Source organism: Vulpes vulpes, chromosome 6 (genome assembly GCF_048418805.1).
Source record: "Vulpes vulpes isolate BD-2025 chromosome 6, VulVul3, whole genome shotgun sequence".
In the NCBI taxonomy this organism is placed as follows: Eukaryota; Metazoa; Chordata; class Mammalia; order Carnivora; family Canidae; genus Vulpes; species Vulpes vulpes.
In genome coordinates this window covers 100,566,133-100,589,607 of record NC_132785.1, presented here as the reverse complement: position 1 = coordinate 100,589,607, position 23,475 = coordinate 100,566,133, and the positions used below count along the sequence as shown (strand labels likewise).

The window sequence follows — 23,475 nt, the reverse complement described above, 5'->3', positions numbered from 1 at the left end:
GATTATATTTATTATTTATACATGATTAGAAAAGAGTTAAATTGTCCACAGTCAACTGGCTGATGTAATAATGTTAGTTTAGTAGACACACTCAATGTTAACATTTATTAATTTTGAATCTACAGGAAGTTGCTTTCTGTGTTGGAACTAATAATTGTATTTTAGGCATCAAACATTCTTGCAGGTGCTTGAAAAACTCTTAAGCCCTATGTACTGTGCTTGTGGGGTAAAATAACTGAATAGTCAAATGTCTGTTAAATAAATGAATGAGTAAATTGAAAATAATATCCACTATTTCAGTGGCACTTCTTAAGTGCCATGCACTCATTTATATCCTAGAAATAAGGAATAGAACATGAGAAGCAGATAGGTGGAGGGATTTGTTGGATATTAGTATTGTTCTTACCATTTGATAGGTGAGGAACAGGCTGAGGTTGCATACTCGGCTTGCCTGGGACTCCCCAGTCCTGAGTGCCCAAGTGATATTCGAACCCGTTTCTGACCTCGGAGTCTGCCTTTCCATTACTCAAAATATGGTAGTAGGTCTGAGGCCTGCTCTCCTAAGGCAGTAGCACCCAGATGACTCAAACCTTCCCCTTTTGGATCTTCAACCCTCCAGCACCACCATCCTCATACCTGGCTGAGGAGACAACTGACTAGAAAGCACTGTGCTCACGGGTATTGGATTTCAGTTATGTGAGCCACGCTTACAACCCTGGCCCTGCCAGAAGCTGTGTTCTCGAACAAGTTACTCAATCCCTCTGTTAAAATAAAAAAATAATAATAATCTAACCCTAAGAGTTGTTGTGAAGGAAAATGAGATAATGCATGTAATGGGCTTGGCATATTTCCTAGCACAGAGTAAGTGCTCAGTAAGTGGTAGTCATGGAAACATCTGCCCCAGATTCCTGCTCCTCTGTGACCTCATCTATCCTCTGAACCACTGCAGTCTGAGCGGCAGGACTGGGATAGGAAGGAGGAATTGGTGGTGGGAAGGCACATTTTGCATAAGCATTTACATATTTTAAAGACTCTTTATTTCACAATGGAAAAAGTCTTTTGAAGCAAGGCTGTACAATCTAGTGACAATTTTAAACAAATTCAAATTGGAAAGGTACAAGAGAGACCACAAAGGAAAAAGGAAGAGTCCAGCCTGGATGGGTCTAAATCCCAGAGGCCCTGAGCCAACCAGGCTCCAAATCCAGCCTTAACTGCTCCTTGTGCAGAGAGCATGAGTCCTTCCCCAGGCTCCACAGTAACTGGGAAGGAGAAGCAGAGATCACAGGGCATTCAAGGACCAGACCTACCCTAAGCCAAATATTCAAGTCTGAGTCCCAGTCTCTTCCCGAGGAAATTATTTCTCAGCAGATGGAGCAAAACAAGTACAACTTGTGTTAGTGAAAAATGAGCCTGTCTCTAGTGTGGACAAAGTCCCAAAGTAAGGCTCAGCAAAAGCAGTCACTGTGACTCCCATTGTTTTTGTCAGCCCCTGTGGTTTTAGCTGCTGTGTCCTGCAACCAGGGGGGCTCTGGGTAAATGCTGACATCCCAGGATGGCAAACCAGGAACAGATTGGGGAACAGGGGGTCTTAATCATTGCTGAGTTAGTAGGACTATGATCAGTGTTCTCTGAGGGCTGGCCTTCTGGGTTTTTTTTTTTTTTTCATGTATTTATTCATAGAGACACACAGAAAGAGACAGAGACAGGCTGAGGGACAAGCAGGCTCCCTGCAGGGGAGCCAAAGGCAGACATTCAACCACTGAGCCACCTAGACATCCCCCGCCTTGTGGTTCTTGATAATTGCATCTTAGAAGAGTTTGAGACTGCTCAGGGAGGGTTTGTGGTGGTGGTGGTGGTGGGGAGATGTCATCCTACAGGGACAAGAAGGGGCCTATTGATAACGACCTCCAGTGAAGTCCCCCAGACATACAAATCCCACACCTGCAGTTGAGACTTGCCCTGGCAGATGCTGTGTGGCCTAAAGGAAGAGCTTGGGCTTTGTGTGCTACCAGCAAAACCCTGGGCTCAAACCCAGCTCAGTCACTGCCCAGCAGGAGGACTTAATTTTAAGTTTCAGTGATCTCTTGTCTCTTCTGTACATGCAATCTCTGTATTCCAATTGGATTCCCCCATAAGTGCTCTCCCATTAAAAAGAACAAGCTCTCACTCAACACCCTCCTTCTCCTCCAATGGACACCCTCCGTCTCTCCGCCCTGGGAAAACTAAGGATCTGGAAAGCTGGCTGCTTTTGTTAGCATCTCATTCTCAGTCACCCCAGATCTGGTTCTTTCCTCCACCCAGACAATGCACACAAAGGCTAGTAATGATCTGCAAGTTGCTAAACACAGCAGACAGTTTTCCATCTCATGTAATCTCTGAGTAGCATTTCATACTTTAGAGACTCCCTTGGATATCTCAAGTCAGTTGACCTCTCAGCCTAGTCCTCCAGTTGGTCCTGATTTGGTGCACCCTAGCTCAGGATTGGGACTATCCTTTAATAAGCTGCAGCAGCCAGAATTAATCTGGATCCATACTCATCTCCTCCTCTCCTGCCCTCTACATCTAACCCACCAATAGGTACTCCTGAGCTTATCTGCTAAATAGGTCCTAAGTGTGTCCATTTCGTTCCATCTTCCTGCTATCATTCTAAGCCAACATCATATTTCACCTGGTCAACAGTATTGACCTTTTCATCAGTCTTCCCTGCACATCCTTTCCCCCAAGTGGCTATTGAATATTTGAAAAATAAAAGCCCAATGAAATGTTCTATAGTGTACATCTGATCCCCTCCCCACATACAAACACAAGTAAATGCATGTAAACACATGCACACTCACCCTTTTAAAAGTTCATCAATGATTTTCCATTGCTCTTAGAATCCAGATTCAAATCCTTGAGTGAATATTTATTTTGGCCTTTAAGATTCAGCGAGAACTGGCCCCAGTTGGGCTACCACATTGTCCAACTTCAGAGGCTACCATTCACATCAGTCTTCTGGATGAAGACTACCCTTGAAGTTGTGCAGTACTCAGCCTACACAGCTGTACACCAGGCCCTGGGTCCTGACCTACCTCCCCAGCCTCATTCTAGTTTCTTAAATGTGTCTGGCTCACTCTAGCCAACAGGATTTGAACATGTTCTCTCTATTTGGGACCCTCTCCCCACCACCAATTCTTTCCCTTGGTTAGTTTCTAATTAAAAGTCTCTTCCTCAGCACAGCCTTTGGTATAGATTAGGATCCTGGAAGAAACCGGAACACTCCAAGAGGGTGATGAAAGGGAGTTTAATGAGGGGACTAGTTGCAGAGTGAGGGCACATAAGCGTCACAAGAGTGATGATTACTGTTATGTGACTCTCTCCCCAGTGGCAGTGGGCAAAGTACAACTATTGGAAGCACATAACCCCCTCCTCCAGGATTAGTACATTTCCTTACTGCTTCTCACCACACCTCCTTCCTCAACTAAAAAAAGTTCCCAAAGGTCAATCAGAATCATTGTCCCAGTTGCCCAAAAGCACATACAAAAAGACCTCTTACTCACTTTGCCATGCATCCTTTGCCATTTATAAATGTGCAGTTAGGAAAGTATGAAGTCGTCATTTCCAGTCATGTTCTTTTAATTTGTGGCAGGGATAAAGGGGATGGTCTTCCATTACCCCAATGCTTTTCCTCCTTCCTAACTGATTATAACTCTTTATCCTTGTAATCTTTACATAATATCTATAGGGCAAAAGTGTTCTTTTTTTTTTTCTTCTTTCCTTCCTTTTTTCCTTTCTGTAGATTCCCTGGATCTCCTCCCCATGAAATCCTAGTCACTGTGGATTTCCTCACCTCTCCAAACAGATGGCCCAGTGCCATTAACTTTGTAGTTTCATCTTTGAAAGATCTAATCTTTGTATTCCCTTCCCTACTTTCCTTAACTTTTTAATAACAGAGACATGTCAGAACGAAATTGCTTCTGGTCTGGAACAGGCTGTGCTCTTGATAACACGTATATCACTGAGGCGGGGGTGACTTCACTTTTACTTGACACAAACCCAATCAGGAGATGAGAACTCTGATGATATAAGTCTTTATCTGTGGCTTCACAGTTGGTAGGGAAGTAGAAATGATATTAATGTACGTATATCTCCTTGTGATCCCCACTAAAGAGAGAGAGAGAGAGAGAGAGAGAAAGAGAAGAAATCCCTGACATTTATCTCTTAAACAAGACATGTGAAGAGCCAAATGCCATTTGACAGGACAAATATTTACCGTGCCTGCAAACAGCCCTGAACATCAGTGCAGGGAAGGCAAAGACTCTGAGCCAAGGCTGATCAAAGTTCAGCAGAGATACCAGGTCCCAAGAGCAGGGGATTAAGGGCATCATTTAACACCAAACCGTAGACAAGATTTGTCTCGTTGGCTCCCTATTCAAACCGGGCATTTTATTTTCATTTCCTGGATTCTCCACGGGCTCATGTTCTTCAGGGCAAGTGGCTGCGAGCCCTTTTCATTCTCCTAAACTCTGATCTCTTGGCCGATCTTTCACACAGCAGTCAGCTGGATTACAGGGTTGCCAGAGTTCCTGTGAAGATTTGCTAGTTCTCTTCCAGAAAGAAAATTGACTCCTGAAGACCCACAGGACCATCACCACTAATAGCAAGCAATGAGATGAGAGACCCGTCTAGAAACCATGGCTGGAAAAAGCAGGCAGAGGCATTTTTTTGCAGCAGCGTCAGCAGCAAGCCACATGGGGGAGGGCTGGGGGGAATTTCCACTAACAAGCTTGACAGTTATTCTGTAACTTGTAGAGAAGTCCTGCTTGCTTCAGCAGCATTAGGTTTTAGACAGAAGTGTCTGATTAACAACCTCCTGGAGCAGTGGTGTTTAATTGACACTGGCCACAAAGGCTTCTGAGAAGTTTTACCTTCAGCCTTTCGTGTGAAATCCTTTAAGTACCCTGGCTGCAGGCAGCATTCAGGAACAACTCTTTATCTATGAGGGCCCTAGAATCCTGGCAGACCTTTCCCAGGAAAGTGGGGTGCAGCTGGAGGGTGCGTCTGGACCACTTGTTCTGGGTGCCCCCTAGTTCGGTGACTCAGTGAGCTGTGTAATCTCTCATGCTTCACGTTTCTCACTAAGATGCTGGGGAGGAATTAAATGAGAAAATGTATCTAAAGCTCTTATGTGGCCTGGGACTTTCGTGGCAAGTGTTCATCAAATGTTAGCTCTCGCTATTACCATTTTTGACGAATGCCAGACCAGAGGAGTTATCTGCTTTGGTCGGGATCAAAGGAGTTGGGTACATAGACTTTCAGTTTTACGGGATGAAAAGAGTTTCTGGCCATGGATGGTGGAGACAGTTGCAGACAACATTATGAATCACTTCAATATGTCCTCGTCATAATCCCTAGGAACTGTGAATGGGACCTTACACAACCAAAGCAGCTTTGCTGATGTGATTCATTTAAGAATCTGGAGACGGGGCAATTATCTCAGTTCACTCAGGTGGATCCAGTCACAGGGGTCCTCATCTAAGAGAGAGGCAGGAGATTCAGAGAAGAGGGTATGAAGATAAAAGCAGAGGATACTAAGAGAGAGGACACTACCCTGCTGGCTTTGAGGATGAAGGAAGGCAGCCAGGAGTCAAGGAACACAGATGGCCTCTAGAAGCTGGAAAAGGTAAGGGACCAGAGTCTCCCCTAGAGCTTCTAGAAGGAACTGCCTGTGCCAGCACCTTGATCTTAGACCAGTGACCTTCTGACCTTCTGACCTTCAGAAATGTAAATAATAAATACATAGCATTTTAAGCCACTAAATTTGTGGTCATTTGTTCCAGGAGCCCTAGCAAGCAAAGGCCCTGGGTGGTGGTGGAGACTCATGGGCCCGATCCAGACAGGGTGGGATGGGGCGAGGAACCCCCACAGAAGCAGCCTTGGGCCTCAGACCCATCCTGGAAGCATACTCCTCATGGAGGCCTCAGCCTGTGGGGAAGAGCAGCTACTTTCATCCTTGGACAGCTGTGGTATGGATAGAGGCACAGCTCAAGACCAGAGCATGTGGAGGGGCCCGGGGCCATCCCAAAGTGGAAGACGGTGAGCAAAAAACTCGTCAAGCCTGATGTCTCCTCTCTCCTCAGAAAACCTCAGAGGAAGGCCCTGATGGGAAGGTGTGGCTCACAGTTTCCATATCCTGCTCAGCAACTTTTGCGAAGAAGCAGAGACTGCTTTCACACAGGGCTCACCCAGTCTCCTCCTTCTATAGCCTCTATACGGTTTTCATCTGCCCCACAAACTGGTCCCCAAGAATCCTTACTGAACGAATAAAACAAACAAATGAATAATTAGACAAGTTAAAGTACCCAAATATTCACAAAATACCACCATTTTTCTTAGCCCGAAGATGAGGGGGTGGCGGCAGGAAGATGGGGACTGGGAAAAGATCCCTTTTTTCTAATGCCCTGACTGAGATGCCACCTCGCCCTCCCTGCAGGCAGACACGTTGGCAGGTGTCCCTGCACCCGGGACAGAGGGCGGGGGGAGCCTCGCTGCTGCCGCAGTAGTTGGTATGCAGGCAATCACTCCTCGTACATTCAAAATCTGAGGGGGTGGAAGCTAATAACCCATAATCAATGTTGCATTTGCCAACGGCCAAAAGAAAAATGAACCTTTAATTGAGCAAGATTTGGCATCAATCAATGATGTGACTTTAGTCAGGCAAAACCGACAGATTACTGAGTCGGACATCCAACTGTGAGAATTGTTCTCTACTGGGGTGAAGAATGCAAAATGTGCATAAACGACATATCTTACCCAGCCCAGGATGATAACTCACTGTGAAAAAATCCCCTGCATTTGTTTTTAAATCTTCTTGAGTTCCTTTAAGTTATGTTCTAACAGAGCTTGACTTACTTTGTAACTCCAAGCCCCTTCACAGAAGCGTTTATTTATTATAGGCTGGTGACGGTTTCTAAGACAGTTGGTTGTAATTAAATTAGCAGTTCCCTGCCCCAAGAGCTGAAGCAGACAGACCGAACAGGCCCAAGAGTCCTGGCAGGATGGCCGCAATGGCGTAGCACAGGCTTTGGATCTTCTTTTTTTTTTTTTTTTTAATTTTTAAAAAAAATTTTTATTTATTTACGATAGTCACACACACAGAGAGAGAGAGAGAGTGAGAGAGAGAGAGAGAGGCAGAGGCACAGGCAGAGGGAGAAGCAGGCTTCATGCACTGGGAGCCCGACGTGGGATTCGATCCCGGGTCTCCAGGATCGCGCCCTGAACCAAAGGCAGGTGCTAAACCGCTGTGCCACCCAGGGATCCCCGGCTTTGGATCTTCTTAAATCCCCACAGCCAGAGCTACTGACCAGTGAAATCAAGAAACCTGGCCATGGACAGCAGTGGCCACAAAACTAGCTGGTGAGATAGCCCCATGAACCCCAGATGCAAACAGGTTGGGATCAGCCAACAGACCTAGACCAGGAAAGCCCCAATGGGCTAGAAGGAGGAAGGGAGCCTGTCAAGAACAGTGGCCTGTCCTGGGAGTGGCTTTGCCCAATCCTGGCAGGAAGGAGGAGTGGTCTGCAGTCAGCTCTGAACTCTGAGCCTTCCAAGCTGACCGGCCAGAGCTCCCCTTCAGGAGAAGCCCCTGCATCAGTGGAAACCACTGGGAGGAGAATCAAAGCTGAGCAGGACTGGTGCTTTAGACAGCCCACAAAAGCAGGTAAATCTCCAGCTGCAGACCCTTCTGCTGATGACCCTCTGTGCCACCTGCTTAGGTACCTGGGATGGCTCTCTGTTGCTCTGGGATCCACCACTTTGTTGACCTCTCTGGACACGGTGCTGTGGCTCAAACCTCGTCACTCTTTCAGACATGATTTTATATTTACCCTCTGGCTTCATACACAATTTCAGTCAATTAGTCCTAGATCTGCCCTCTACAGCCATAAGGAAGTCTCTTCCCTCTTCCATCTGACAGGTTTCAGATATTTGACAATAGCTCAAGTTTTTTCTTGAGCCCTCTAAAAGCTTCTCTCTTTCAGGCCAAGCATCTCCAAAAGCTTCTTCTGGAATGTAGCTTCCAGAATCCTCAGTGTTGGCATCCTGCCTCTGGGCTTGTTGCAGCTCAGTTCATGATGGAGCAGAAAAATGCCCATCCTAGAACAAGAGAGCTCATATTTAAGTTCTGGAAGCTCCACCTTCTAGCTCCCTGGGCCTCAGTTTTCTCACCTGCAATATAGAGATAATGTCATATTATAGATTTGTATTGAGGTTCAGTGAGATAACAACTGTAGCCACTTTGAGAATTCTAGAACATGGACAAAGGATACTAAATGTTTGAGCATTATTTCTCAAAATTGTAATATCACTGGCACTCCAAATTGCATTTCTAGAAGGATCATTCCAGAAAGGATCTGTTAGGAAGATGTGAGGAGGCTTTTCTCTCCCTTATTCTAATCTCTAGGCTTTTCTTACTGTCACATCAGTCACATAAACCTGGTAGGCCTTCCAAGTGGTCCTCACTGAGCTGGAAGAGCTACTCCATTGACTAGAGGTCAACTGTCTTCACACAGTCATGGTGATATTACATAAACTTTGATGAAGAGAGATGCTGTCTGCCCCGTACAAAGGCACTCCTATGCTGAATTAGGTCAATCCTTCATTCTTTCTCCCAACTTGATCCTGAGAAATATTTTTTTTTCTGGGGGAGGGATACAGGAATGCCATCACATTTCTTGTTTAAAAACATTATAGTCATATATGTCCAAGCTTCATTTTCCTCAATATCCTATCAATCTACAAACCAAGAACCAACCCAAACTTCATTTTTTTTTTTTTCATTTTGGCTTATTTTATCTCCCCTGGGTAACAAACTTCACATACCTACTGTAGGATACATACATCCTTCTTCATGGCCTAGATTTATCTCTCCAGTTTCATGGGAGTATCCCTAACCAATATGCAAACATTTGTTAAATGGTTTCACCACATGGCCCTGTTCGTTTTTTTTTTTTTCTTACTGTTTCTCAAAGTCTACTCTGATCTGTCTGCTGTTCTTTTTTTATTATTATTAAAGTATACTTGAAATAAAACATTATGTTAATTTCAAGTGTACAACATGACTTCTTATTTGTATACACTGAAATGATCACCAAAATAAGTCTAGGTACCATCCATCACCATCCATAGTTACACATTCTTTTTCTTGTGGTGAGAACTTTTAAGATCTACTTTCTTAGCAGCTTTCAAATATGTAATGAAATATTCACTATAGTTACCATGCTGTACATCTCCCTGATGTATTTTATAACCTCTTGATCCCCTTCACCCATATCTCCTATCCTTACCTCCCTCCCCTCTGGCAACCACCAATCTGGTCTCTATCTATGAGTCTTGCTTTGTTTGTTCACTTGTTCTGTTTCTTAGATTCCATATATAAGTGAAATCACACAGTATTTGTTTTCCTTTCTCTGAATTATTTCACTTAGCATAATAACCCCATAGGTTCTTCATTGTTTTCTTAATTACTGCTCTGAAATTCAGCCATCTTTAAGAGTTGGCAATAAAGTTTTAGAAAATGTATGTGATTAGCTGTCTTAATGAAAAGGTACTTTAAAAAATAAGAGGCAAAGCATGTTATTCACCTGGTTAAATAAACAGAACCGCCTGGGAACCTGGCTGCTTGACTCATGAAGCCAGAATTGACAGGCCAATGCCTATGTGGTGCCAGCTACCTTGAATTGTCAGCCAAGAACACAGGAAGAAATAGAAAGCTGCATGAGGATGAGTGTTGAAAATTAAAACACGCACATTTTATTGGGGTCATTTATCCCGTCACAGGAAATGTACATAACTTTTCAAATCCATACCTTTTACCCTATACACATATACTCTCTCCCACACACATACGTTCAGATATCTGATTACCCTTATATCCAGCAAGAGTGCTAACCTCCCATACATTCTTGGTAAAAGGGTGACAACCACTTATTGGTGACTAATAATTCCATCCAATCACAATGAGGCAAGGAATAGAAACTCACCTCACAAGACTTCAAAGAGAAAAGAAGTTGGTAACCTTGAACTCTTGGTTAATTGTCTCATTGGTTGAAAGTCCTTAAGTGATGTTGATGGAACATCTAACAAACCACCATTGGTGGTTTGATCTAAGCAGATCAGAGACTCTCATGTGACACTCACATCCATGTGGCTAGATCTAGGACTTAGTTGGATGTATCTTAACACAGAATATGTTTAAGAAATGTCTCCAACAAGAAGGATGGATTTTCACTGTCTTGGTCCCTCTCTTCCTTGACACCCCTTGGTGTCCTGATATTTCATAGTTTAAGGTTTCAGAGAACTACCTAATAATTTGACCTTCAGGTTATGTCCCAATGAGATTATAAACTCTGTGAGTACAAGAACCAGGTCTTCAGATTCCTTTCTGTCTTTCCCCAGTCAGCTCTTAATCCTATTGCCTTTCATAAAGCAATTACCCAATAGACATTGCCTGACCAAATGGCCTAAGGCAGCCTTGGAGATATCAACATGATTGCATGCCACTACATGTAAACATCTGCCAAGAGTGGCTGGGCCTTGGACACTTTGCTATAAAACCATCTTTTCCTGAATTTACTGCATACCTTATGATTTACTCATCCTTTGAAAAATTTTTGCCTTAGCTGTATGTTTTTTAATCACACCATTAGGATTTTGTTCCTCATTCAGGTAGTGAGTTGAAGAGATAACCCTTTCTAAATTGTTAGGCTTCCAAAGAGTCATGAATGTGAAGCTAAAAGGCACTTCTGTGCCAGAAAAGGTCAAGTGTGGTTGTTCAACCAAGAAGCAGAGCAGGGCAAGCCACTTGCCCCCAATCAGACACAGTCCCACTGTGTGAAGTACAAAGAAGGCTGTTTTTTGATCTGCGGCAGCCTACAACCTGGCCTAAGGTCTGAGTCTTAGTATTTTTTCCTATTTTATAAGTGTGCGCTTATTTAAATTTCATAATTATCTATTTATAAACTCCCAGGGATTTCAAGGAAGAAAACAGGTCAGCTTAAAGTTAAAGTAGATAAATGAACATAGGCCAGGAGAACAAAAGCAGTTCCTGCTGAACACTCAGCTAGCCTTGTGTCACAGGGGCACCTGACTAGAATGCATGAGGTAGCTGACTCTATACTGAAATTGGACACATCTGGAAATGATCATTTTGCAATTTTCTTCGCCTCTTCCCTATGACCAGACCTTACTGCCTTGCTTTATATAAACCACAAACTCACACACTTGTTGCCAAAGGGGATTACTTACTTGGGCTAGCACATCCCTGACAATGATATCACTTGCCAGCTAGCTGGTCAACAAACACACAGAAAGAATATACTACAGGGGGAGACAGGTTCATCACCCAAAGTCACTACTCCTTAGTGTGCCTTTGGCCAAATACACTATGACAACAGAGATTGTTTCACCCCAAGTCCCTCTTCAGGCTGGCTAGCAGCTCCCTAGTGGTTCATAGCAGGACTATCTCTAAACAGTTAACAGTAGCCACTGGTTGAGTTGACCATGGCTTGGATCTCGACCTAGACCCAAGTCTAGAGCCTGGTATATAAATGTGAATGATGCTTTTGCTCCCCCTCGCATCATATGCAAGGAATTTGGAAGGTCACTTTCATCATATTCACAGTGCCAACCATCCCCTTTAGAAAGAATGAGTCCAACGGGCTTCTGACACACAGCCTGTCAGACAGGTTTGTTAAAAATATGAGAAAACAAATAAGCAAAAGCAATCTAACCAAATAATCAAAACCAAAAGGATAAACCTCTTCTCCAGCTGTCTAGGTGTTTTGTAGGCCCACTTCCAGGTACTCTTCTTCACCAAAGCCAGGCCTCAAGCCTGAGCCCACTTGCATCCTTGCTGAAGGAATAGTCATATCCCAAACTACTTCTGTCATGAGAGGCACTGCTTTTCTCTACTCTAAACCACTTCCTTAGGAAAGGAAGGAAATCAAGGGGTATGATTCCTACCCAATCCAATTAGTATGATGATGCAAACACCACTGAGCAGACAAGCCCAAGACCAAGAAGTGCAGCCCCTTCGTCACTGTCACTTTGGCGATTAGAGGAAAGAACATTGGTGTCATGGCTCCAAGTCATGGGCTGTGTAGCTGCTCTAGTGGATAGAGCACAGGTGAAAGGCCTTCAGATGAGGTCCTACTTATTCATAATTGAACATGATTGTGGTTCTGGCTCAGGAATGTTTTGCCTGGTACAGGGGTGAGCATCTGACTTTTCAGGGTTTGGGAGATAGTCATAACCAAGACAGTGAAATGGCTTTTGTGATTTTTCCTTTGGGAAAGAAAATAGAGTAGGAGGACATTCCAGAGAGGAATCATTTGGCTGCATAGAAACCATTCATGCAAACATAAAGAAAAACTTATTCCAAAACTCAGATTAACTAGAATCCAAAGAGAAGGTGACCAACTAGACTCTAAAGTCAGCACCTTTCTGAGGCCCTCTGCAAGACTGCCTAGACCTTTACCCTGGTGCCTGTGCATTGATACCGTCTGGTTTCCTGATCCCTCCCTCCTCATTTTTCAAGAGAGAGTAACTTATTGGTTTCTTAGTCAACCGCCATTGGGATGGGAAGGAGAACATACAGCAGAACTACTACCTCTAAGAAGGAAGTATGGAGGCAGGAGAGGACCAATGAGCATGTCTTCTGTGGAAGCCCCTCCTGTTCCATCCCCCTAGTAATAGGGAAAGATTCCTATTTGCATCACATCAATATGAATCAGAAGTGCAGACCTGGGGCAAGGGAATCCCTCTCAACCTGGTCATCAAAGCACATTGAAGGGAGACCAAGTGCCATCCAGTCAGTACATTGAACATTGGATATTGAACATTGGAACATTGGAATATTTCCAAATGGAAAACATTTGGGATGGGGACTAGAGAAAGGTCAAGAAGACATCTACACTGAGGACTAATTCATTGTTTTTAAAGAGCAGACTCCCCTTCCCCCCCTCAGATCCTGTCCCAACTGTGTTCTCACCCGCAAGAATGGTTAATTGATAGGAGGTCAGTGCATTTACATAGATTCACTCTCATTTATCTGGGAGGCAGGAAGGGCAAGGCAGGAGTGGCTGGTTGACACACAATTATACAATCATCTGGAAATCTAATTTGTGGAACCAGTAGCCATCTGTTTTATGGGTAATGTGCCAAGGTACCTGCCAACAGCAGAACAAGCTTTCTGCTGTTGGGTAACTAATTGCATCTATGGGACCAACACAGCATGAGACTCAATTCGTGGAACGTGATCCTCCACCAAATTACTATTTCTGCTTGGGTTTTTCTGAGTCAGTAAGCATAATACAAAGACTGATAAAACTGCAGAGGGATGGAGAGACTGGGGTAGCACTGCACCCCCAGAAGGTGGTAGGTCAGCAGGTGTGAGGGCAAACACATTCCTCCCCCTCCCTGAGAAAAAGACATGACTGACTCAGGATGAAGCTGGGAAGGAAGATCTGAGAAGGGCTAATGAGTTGGTATCAATGGTTCCTTTTATCCCTTTTGAATTTTTTTTCTTTTTTAACACTTTGTTTAAGGCCTAGAGAGAGTGGAATGTGCAAAAGGCATAAAATCAACATCTTCACCCTGTCACCACAGATGACATGGTGGCTCCTCCTCTGAAATAAACTTCTCATGGGAAAAGATCTCTTGTTCTTCCACAACAACTAGCACCCTGGAGGAAGAAGCCTATAGTAGGTGGATACTCCCCCTCTTCAACTGCACCTACCCCCCCAGATCCCTGTCTACCCATAGGCAAGGGATTCCCACAGAGCCTGAATAGACTTGATCCTAGGATTTTATAATGTTTAATAAATTATCCTGGGATGGATGGATGGATAGATGGATGGATATCTATTTTGCCTAAAGGGGCTTAACCCCAAAGTCCAAATGACAGTACATTTTTCATTGCCTTTTTTTTTTTTTTTTAATATATCAGCAACAGAAATGTAACAAGAACACTAGGCTTCTTGCAGGTCTCTCAGTTTCAGCTACTTTTGACATTCCAGTGGGACCAGGTACAGGTTTCTCCTCATATACCTGTCACCTGGGCTCTTTCAAACCTCTCATTAAATCCTTATCATGCTGGATTGCCTCCTAGCTTTAGTGGAAAAAAAAAAAAAACACTTCCTGTTTTCCCCGACAGACCAGTACCAAGCACACTGCCCATATGTGATGAATACTTAGTGCAACCAAGAGGAAAAAACAAGGGATTTAACCAGCAGGAGGGAGTATGCTTAGCACTAAAGGAGCTAAGCTCCTAATAAGCAGCATGAATCAAAGGCGCTTCTGATTCTGGTCCTCTGGAGGTCTGTGAAGGGCTGTTGCATCAAAGCTGCTCCCCAATAGGCAGACTGGTCATTAGGCTGGGTCCATTGTGAAAGAAAAATAAGGAATATTCAAGAAGATTGAATTGGTTTTTCAGAGATGTCTCCATTAGCCATGGAAACAGAGGTTTTTTAGTGGTGTAGATAATCACACAAAACAAATCCTGGAATGGACTCTATGAGGCTTTTTGAAAAAAAAATTTTTTTAAATTAAAAAACATGTTTCTTGAAGAAGTGATTGTAGACTCCCTTTCTGATTATATTTCCCTTGGACAATAGGAAAATTAAGTCTATCTATGCCTTGGGCACACATGAGCTGGATGGCAAATGGCAAAGGAAGGCCTAGGATTCACTATTCACTGTAATGACAGAGATGACATCTGCCCAGGGATGTGATGATAAATGTCTAACAACTGGCTCTCTGATAAAAACCCTGATTTGTGGTGTTTGCCACTTTTAGTGGTATAAATACTAGCTCCGTGGCTGATTCCAAGGTGCCAATATATCACTGAACACGAGATGGGAAGAGAGCCAGCCCCAACATACCACTGCATCTACAAGTATAGGCCGAATTCAGATATCAGAAACCAAAAGAGCCACCAGCTGTGGTGGGGGCTGGAATCCTACATATTTCTAGGATTCCATAATTACATTCAAAGAAGTTAATTACTTTTAATAAGAATTGGTATATCAAAAAATAATGTCAAGAATACCTAATGGGTAATTGTATGGCTTAGTCCACTATGTTGAAAAAATACTTATCCATAAATTTCCCAAATAGTCATAGCATTGATTTCTAGACTTTCAGTGACATTTGATATGCAACAGAAATTACAGTGCTGGAAAACTGCACCAAAGTGATCTGTGATTAACAGAATTCTAGTATCAACTCTAAATTTATCTTAATTTAAAAACCTTATATAATTTTAAGAATAATAAGAGTTTTTTCAGGATCTCTTCATTTACATTTTGTTCTCAGTATTATTGACTAAGCTTTTTTTTTTTAATTCTTTTTAAAAAATTTTTATTTATTTATGATAGTCACAGAGAGAGAGAGAGAGGCAGAGACACAGGCAGAGGGAGAAGCAGGCTCCATGCACCGGGAGCCCAATGTGGGACTCGATCCTGGGTCTCCAGGATCGGGCCCTGGGCCAAAGGCAGGCGCCAAACCGCTGCACCACCCAGGGATCCCTATTGACTAAGCTTTAGAGAAAAAAGCATTCCTTTTCTTACAAGTATCTCTGACACTATCTAATAGCATGTGTTTTGTACAAAGGAGAAATGTAAAAGGGGAGTTTCCTCTTCAGGCAAAGTTGGGAACAATTCTAACTCCAAATAGAAAGGCCGAATTATTTTCTCTTATATTCTATATATTTGATACATGAAAAGTCTCTTCCAAATCTAGAGCCCCAGAAATTTCTCCTTGATGTGGTCCTAGGTGAAAGAGTTTGCTTTGAGAACTCTGTACTTCTGTGCTGACTGTTTATTCTGGCAGGTTCTCTTGGGCTTCAAGGCCGTAAGCAGAGTGAGCTCGAAATACATAAACAGACACCTTATGAGCCTTCTTCCTGGGAAGGTCACCATCAGAGGTCATAAAGCGTGGTAAGAGGAATAGAAATGGGCTATCAGGTAATGCTGGTTTTCCTATGTTGGGAAATACATGATGTTGGTCCCTTAGAGCTAGTTTCTGGGAACAAAATAGAAGCTGGTGATAGGAAGAGAGTCTCCAGGGTTCATGCCCAAATGACTGATCTCCCCACCTTCTAGCTGTCTCTAAGACTTCCTGGGCCACATGTGCCTAGGAAATTGCTCGCTTCCATAATTCAAGTGTGTGACATGCTGTTGCCCCACCCCCGGTCAGTCTGCTCTCTCTTCGCTCATCAGTGTCCAGTCCCAACTCCTGTGAAGAATTAGATGCCCAAGTTCCTAAATCCGGTGCTCCTTTCACTTGCACGCATCCACATTTGTTAGGCTCTGGGAGAGGAAACCACTTTAGATCTTTGTTCAAAAGTCATATATTTCAAATGTACTTTTACGCGGTCAAATTGTACTTTAAGCTGGCATTTATTTAACTCATTTTTCTAAGGGACTAAAGTGTGCTTCAAAAAGCAGAGTTAGCTGATTCCCATGTAGTGATGGTTGCTAGGAAACCATTCTATGGCAAATTGGAATCACACAGGCTCTGACTTTCCCCCTTTTGAGAACTCCTATAGAATTAATGCAGGCACAACGTATTCAACGATGAATCAGCACTATCCAGTGATATCTTTTCTCTCTGTTAAAGTGTTATTTAAATAATTAATTGTTATCTATAGTTTATGTCTTAGCTTCCTGGTTATTCTTTAAACTCTCAGAAAAGTCCTTTTGCATGTACGCCTTTGTATCCCCACTCCCAAATGCCTCCACACCGGAGCTTAACCAATATGTCCTGATTGGATTTGAAGGGAGGTGGTCACAGGGAAGAAATGCCTTCAGATTGGAAAATGAATGGTGTGAAGTAAGTTCCACTGATCGTTAAATGTATTCTCAAAGCTATTTCCTTTCTTTGGCTTATATCTGTTTTCTGCTTTTAAAGTTGAGGCCACGCAAGGAAAAACTTGCTAGAATATTCAAGAAGTGGTTATAGGCACTGGTGCAATTTCTCTGTGGGACAATTTAGCTGTATCTGTTGAAGCTGAAGGCTCACACATGCTGTGGCCCACACGTCCATTGCTAGAGACATAAAATCCTCACAACAGAAAGAGAAGCTCACCAAAAATGATCACTTCAACATTGTCCATCATCGTTTAAAAAAAGAAAACAACATAAATATACATCAGAAAAAGGAATAGATAAAATCGGAGCTACTATAGCACACTATTGCTACTCTTTTAATGATACTATCCTGCCATTCTCTACTACACAACACTGTAGCACACTGTGCCATACTACAGAATAGTTAAATGAGCTGAAACTACATATGTCAACATGGTAAATCACTGAACAAAACACATCTATTTGCAGGGAAAGGCATACCATGTAATACCATTTACATCAAGTTTAAAATATGTCAAACCAAATTGTGTATGAATACATTATGTAGTAAAAAAAATACAAATATTTATGGGAAGAAAATCACTAAATTCAGTATAGTAGCTACCTTTGGAGAGAGGGAAAAAGGATGGGTCAGGGAGGACTACACAATTTTTCTATCGTGTTTTATTTATGAAAACACGTATTTGAAGAAAGCATAGCAATGTTAAGAGTGGACCAAACTGGGTGGTAAGAGCATGGATCCTACATTAAAAATACATATATTGTACATTTTTTAAAAAGCACAAAGGGTTGTTCTATTATCCTCCTTGCCCTTTTTATGTTTGATACATTGCATTTTGTTTCCAGAAATTTGTTTTAGGGTGACTAAAGACCTAAGATTCTTTTGCTAGGGCAGGTCACCACTGCACAAAGCTGGCACAGGAGAAGGTCCCGAGATGTTTTCAGCTCAGGGGATGTGGCTCCCTCCAAGTTAGATGGATCCATTCAAAGTTTGATCTACATATTATGAAGTTCACACAAATTAGGTCTTTTAAATACTGGCAATAAAACAACGAAAGGTCAGACAATGAGACATGATTTTTTAAATATAGTAAAAAATAAATCTTTCTTTGTTGTGTTTGAAGAATAGTTAATTAAAAAAGCAGTGCATCACTTTGGCAGCTAACCATTCCTGGAGCAATGAGCATAAAAATCACCTGGAGTGCTTGTTAAAATGCAGGTTTCCAATTCCCTCCCCTCGCCCCAGTCCCTGTGCCCTCTCCACACCAAGCCAGATTCGAATCAGTATACCAGGGTTGGGACCCTGTCATTTCCACTTCTAGCCATCATACCAGCTAATTCTGATGCGGCTGGTCGGTGAACAGGATGACCATAGAGGAAACTGGGATTCTCTCGGGCAGTCTATCCCACCCATGAAGCAGAGGACATCAGGGATTCTGATTATGAGAACACATTGCAAGCATCCCAAGTGTCATAGTAACATTAGCAACTAAATAGCTCCTTGAGAATTCAAATCTATAAAATTATCACACACAGCATACTATTGAGCATTCATTCATCCGCCAGATATTGATTGAATGTTATGTGCATAGTACTTCTTTTCTCTTCCTTTATTTTTTTTAATAAGATTTTATTTATTTATTCATGACAGACAGAGAGAAAGAGGCAGAGACACAGGCAGAGGGAGAAGCAGGCTCCATGCAGGGAGCCCGACAGGGGACTCCATCCCGGGTCTCCAGGATCACACCCCGGGCTGAAGGCGGCGCTAAACCGCTGGGCCACAGGGGCTGCCCCTCTTTTCTCTTCCTGAATTGTACTCTATGTTAATTTCTTGGTGCATAAACATATGTAAAATTTTGCATAAATGGGTAAATATGGTCTGCTGATTCACCATCTTGGCTTTCTCCCGGCCCCGCCCTCCAAAAAGCTGAACTGATATGGCAGGAATTTTTTTTTTAATGTGGTCTCTTTTTGTCCTTTTCTTTGTTTAACCACCCACTTCCACTTTTTTCTCCCTTCCATCCATGTTAGTCACCCGTTGCCCAGATAATCTGTGTTAACAACCTATTATATACCCTCCCATATACTTCTCTTATGCTCATATGATCTTAACATAGACACATATGCACATACAGCTAAACATAGCATATTGACGTGTACCGATGAGTCAGCCTAGTCAAAGATATAATCTCTCTCGGCCAGGAGCTTACCATCTTTTGGGGGACACAACGCACATAATATGAAAACATCAACACAGAGAAGGAGGAACAACAGGCAGAGGAGGAAAAGTTTACTCAAGTGGATAGTACTATAGAAATATAGTGAAGATATATATAGAAAAGGCCTTTCATTTTATGCATTACAGGCTCATGGAAGGCAGACAAGAGAAACTGTAAGAGGTCACTGTCATTGCCTCCATGTCTTCTTGGACCACCAGGGTCCGAATTCGATTAAAACCTGGATTCTGTGTGTACAAGAGACATACTCTCCCAGGTTGACAAGGAAGCACCCCACTCGCGGAGAACAGAGCTGAGGGGAGAGTCTCTCCCCAAGGTGGAGCTCCCAGACCCCAGGAGCATCTTGGGTCTGAAGCAAGGTGAAGGTCAAGCAAGCAAAGGCACTGTGTTTAACTTAGCAAATGCCATGGTGATATTTGCAGGCACAATCATGCAAATGTTATTTGCTGTGAGAAATGCATTTCCAAAACAGATGCTTCCCACCATCTATCCACTTGGCTGCCTCGAAATGAAGCAATTCCTTTCTCAGCCTCCCAGGAGGGTGCTAGCATGCCGGGGGTCTGGGATTCAGACTTGGCAGCCAACTTAAAGGAACAGCTAAAATCCTCCTCTTGGCTGGCAACATGGGCTTCTGCTTTGGGGATGGCAGAGCTTGGGTTTGCAGGCTTTGAAGGGCACAAGTCAGTCCCTACCTGCCAGGTCTGCCCTGTGTCCTGACCGAGAAGGGAAGTGGGCCTTGGGTAGAAACTGACTGCCTTAGTGAACCCAGAATTAGTGAGAGACCAAAAAGACTCAAAAGTGAGCGGTACAGAGCAACAAAACAGCAACACTCTGATCAGCAAGCAGCTCAGATCAACAAGGCGAAAATAGACTCTTTCTAGACAATGGCTCTCAGTTCTTCTTGTGTACTAGGCAACTTTAGTTCCCTTGGGTGGCTTTATTTTTGTAAATCCTCTTGGCAGAACAGAAATGTGGGGTCATGGGGGCTCCCTAGTCCTTGGCTGGCCCAGGTATCAAATGGAAAAATAAAGAATTCTTCTAGGCAAAGAAACCTATACCAAGACTTTTGCCACTTCCAAGCTTAGCCCCCTACCCACTCAATGGGGATAATAAGAACTCACACCCTCTGAGAAACAGTTATTGTAGTCCTAGCAAGTAGGGTGATATAATTTAAAAGCCACTGCACTTGGCTACCTAGATAGATAGCACACGGCACAGTGAAAAGAAAATGAGACATTAGTAAGGCACATGTTCCAGATCCACCACCTGCCCATTGGGTGACTCCAGGTGCGCCCCTTAACCACACTGAGTCTTTGCTTCTTGTCTATAGAATGAGAATATTAACATCTTTGCTTCTTGTCTATAGAATGAGAATATTAACATCTTCCCCCTTACCTCACCTAACTGATGTGCAAATCATGACCACTAAAGCATTTTGAAATAGTAAATGTCATAAAATGATAAGGTCCTGGGATGCCTGGGCGGCTCAGTCAGTTAAACGTCTGCCTTTTTGGCTCAGGTCATGAGGCCAGGATTGAGGCCCAGGTTGGGCTCTCTGCTCAGCGAAGAGTCAGCTTCTCCCTCTCCCTCCTGCTCATGCTCCCTTTCTCTCACTCACTATCTCTCTCTCTCTCTCCCTCTCAAATAAATAAATAAAAATCTTTTAAAAAATGATAGGTCTTAATGGTACTGTATCAAATCTTCTGCTACCAAAGATGTGAAAGGAGCCTACAATAAAGCCTCAGTAGAGATGGATAACACAAGAACATCTAGTGAAGACACCAAGGCAGTGCCTAACTACCTAGTAAGTGGGGTGGAGAACAAAGGGCCACAGTCTCTCAGAGAAGCAAGTGGTAACTGGTCTATAAGATACATTTGTAGAGAGAGGTTGGGAGTGAAGTCAGTCCTTATAAATTTAAGTAACTGGACAGTTAAAGAACCCAGGTGAACATAACATCTGGATGGCTTTGCCAGTGAGTAGAAAAAAGTCACCTGCACTCTATGTTGAAGGGGTGTCTATGAAGCTGAACCCAAGTGCCCCCCTACTAAAGGGCCTCTAGATGTCCTCTACTGACCCTCAGCCCCCACCTCCCTTTGAGATGAGAGATAATGAACCACAAAGAGCCCTCCAACCTTTCATGCCCTTGTACACACTTCACCAGGTTTTTCCTACAAAGACCCAATGTTGTGAAAAAATGTTCTACAATTTAAAAAAAATCAAGCAGTAATTCAGCCACCTCCACACTGCTGTGTAACAGTACAGTGTGTAAATGACAAGTGCATGCAAGTATCTTTTCCCTACTTATTAGTTATTCAAAATATAAATAGTTGCCAACCAACTTTTCATATCAACCAGATAATCAGTGTTACCACGCCAACCTAATGATATAATTCTAGCCAAAAGGCAAAGAAACTTGACATTTTTGTTAGCACAGACATTATTATCTGGGTAAATGTACAATTTCCGAGAGACTTTCTGAAATATCGAAAATACTGAAAAATTGCAAATATCTTTGATATGACTTGGAGGTCCAGATCTCTAGGTTAGTAATCGCTTTTCTAGAAGGTAATTTATAATATCAATCTGTCAACAACAGAAAGGTTAAAAAAATTAGCTTAACTACTTTTATGCGTGATGCAAACATCATGCTTAGAAGTGACCTGAAGATGACCTGAAGAGAAGTCTGCGTCAATGATACTCATCTTAGGTTCCATTCTTATTTCCAAAGTGCTTCACAGTGTGGCAGCCAGGGAAATTTCTTCTGAGGGTGTCTCAGTAGTGACCACTCAGCTGCTTGGAGCTCTTCATTACAAAGTAGCCAGGACACATTCTCTTCTATCTCTGGTAACTGTTGGATCTCCCGTCCTGGCCATTACCCCTGACACCCCCTTCCTCCCACACTTTCCAGCTGGGCACCTCAACTACCTCTCCATCTCAACCCCTGGCAGGAGTATATGCTGCACTTCCTCCAGGCCAGAAAGTAAAACAGATGGATTGGACTCACTGTTCCACTCACTGATCCATTCTAGTGAGTCCACTAGAGTCTCTAGTCCACTCACTCATTGGGCTGACTTTGCCAGGACCACACAGCAACATGGGAGCTGACCTGGATCTGGCATTCAGTTTTCCTGTTTCACAACCCACTTCTCTTTCCAGTTCTTCTTTGGAAGACAGAATTTTAATGTTTTGGTATAAAATAAAATGAATCTCAGAAATTCAATCATGGTTTTCTTAAATATTTTTTAAAAATTTTTAAGTAATCTCTACACCCAACATGGGGCTTGAACTCACAACCCGGAGATCAAGAGTCTGTGTTCTACCAGCTGAGCCAGCCAGGCACCCCTTAAAGCAATGTTGCAATGACGCTTGAGATCTTAAGGGAGAATGACTAGAAAATAAGAACTGCAGAGTAAGAATATATCAGAAAATCGCTGATACAGATCAAAAGAGAAGATACTCTGAATTCCAAAAACCAATACCAATAAACCAGGCAGGAAGATCCCTAGAGAAGAAAAGACTATTCACTGGTAGAAATATCTCTTGAACAACATGCATGTCTGCCAGGTGGTCTCCTAAGCAGACCATCCACCAGAAAGGATTACTGTACAGAGGGCTGGTGTGAGCCACCCTGCACGCTAGCATCTGCATGCTGATGTCTTGAGTTCTCTTTGAGATCAGTAGAGATGCTTTCTCCTAGGGTCGATTCCCCTAAGTAACCAACAGCAGACTTTTAACCTACAGCACCAAGACCCAGACCTGGGACTGAAGGTCCTCTGAGGGGGATTCGTGAGTGGCTCAGCAGTTTGGCGCTTGCCTTTGGCCCAGGGCGTGCTCCTAGAGACCTGGGATCGAGTCCCACATCAGGCTCCCTGCATGGAGCCTGCTTCTCCTCTATGTCTCTGCCTCTCTCTCTCTCTCTCTCTGTGTCTCTCATGAATAAATAAATAAGATCTTTAAAAAATAAATAAATAAAATGGTTGAAGGTCCTCTGAGGTGCAAACCCAGCCCAAAGTCGAGGCCAAAGCAGATTTCAGCTGCTGTCCTTAGGTCACCTTATCTGCACTGGGGTGTCTTTAGCACCAAGGACCCCAGCAGAAGGCAGTAGAGTGCAGTGGATAGATAGGGTACAGGCTTTAGCATCAGAGCCTGGCACTGCTGTGTGCTCTGGGCAAGTAGTTCAGCCTCTCTAGTCTGTGTCCTCATCTACAAAGTGTTGGCAGTGATAATAATAATAAGACCTACTTCAGAGGGTCATCGTGAGGATTAAATGGTGCTTAGCACAGCAGCTGGCACATTGTAAGCGCTCCATAAATGTTAGCTGTTGCTATTA

The 23,475-nt window shown here is 43.2% G+C and overlaps 1 long non-coding RNA gene across 1 annotated transcript in view; it reads right to left on the bottom strand.

Moving 5' to 3' along the window:
* The window catches only part of LOC140599229 (uncharacterized), a 44,029-nt gene that overhangs the window by 19,601 nt on the left and 953 nt on the right, over positions 1-23,475 (bottom strand). The gene's annotated exons all lie outside the window — the stretch shown is intronic.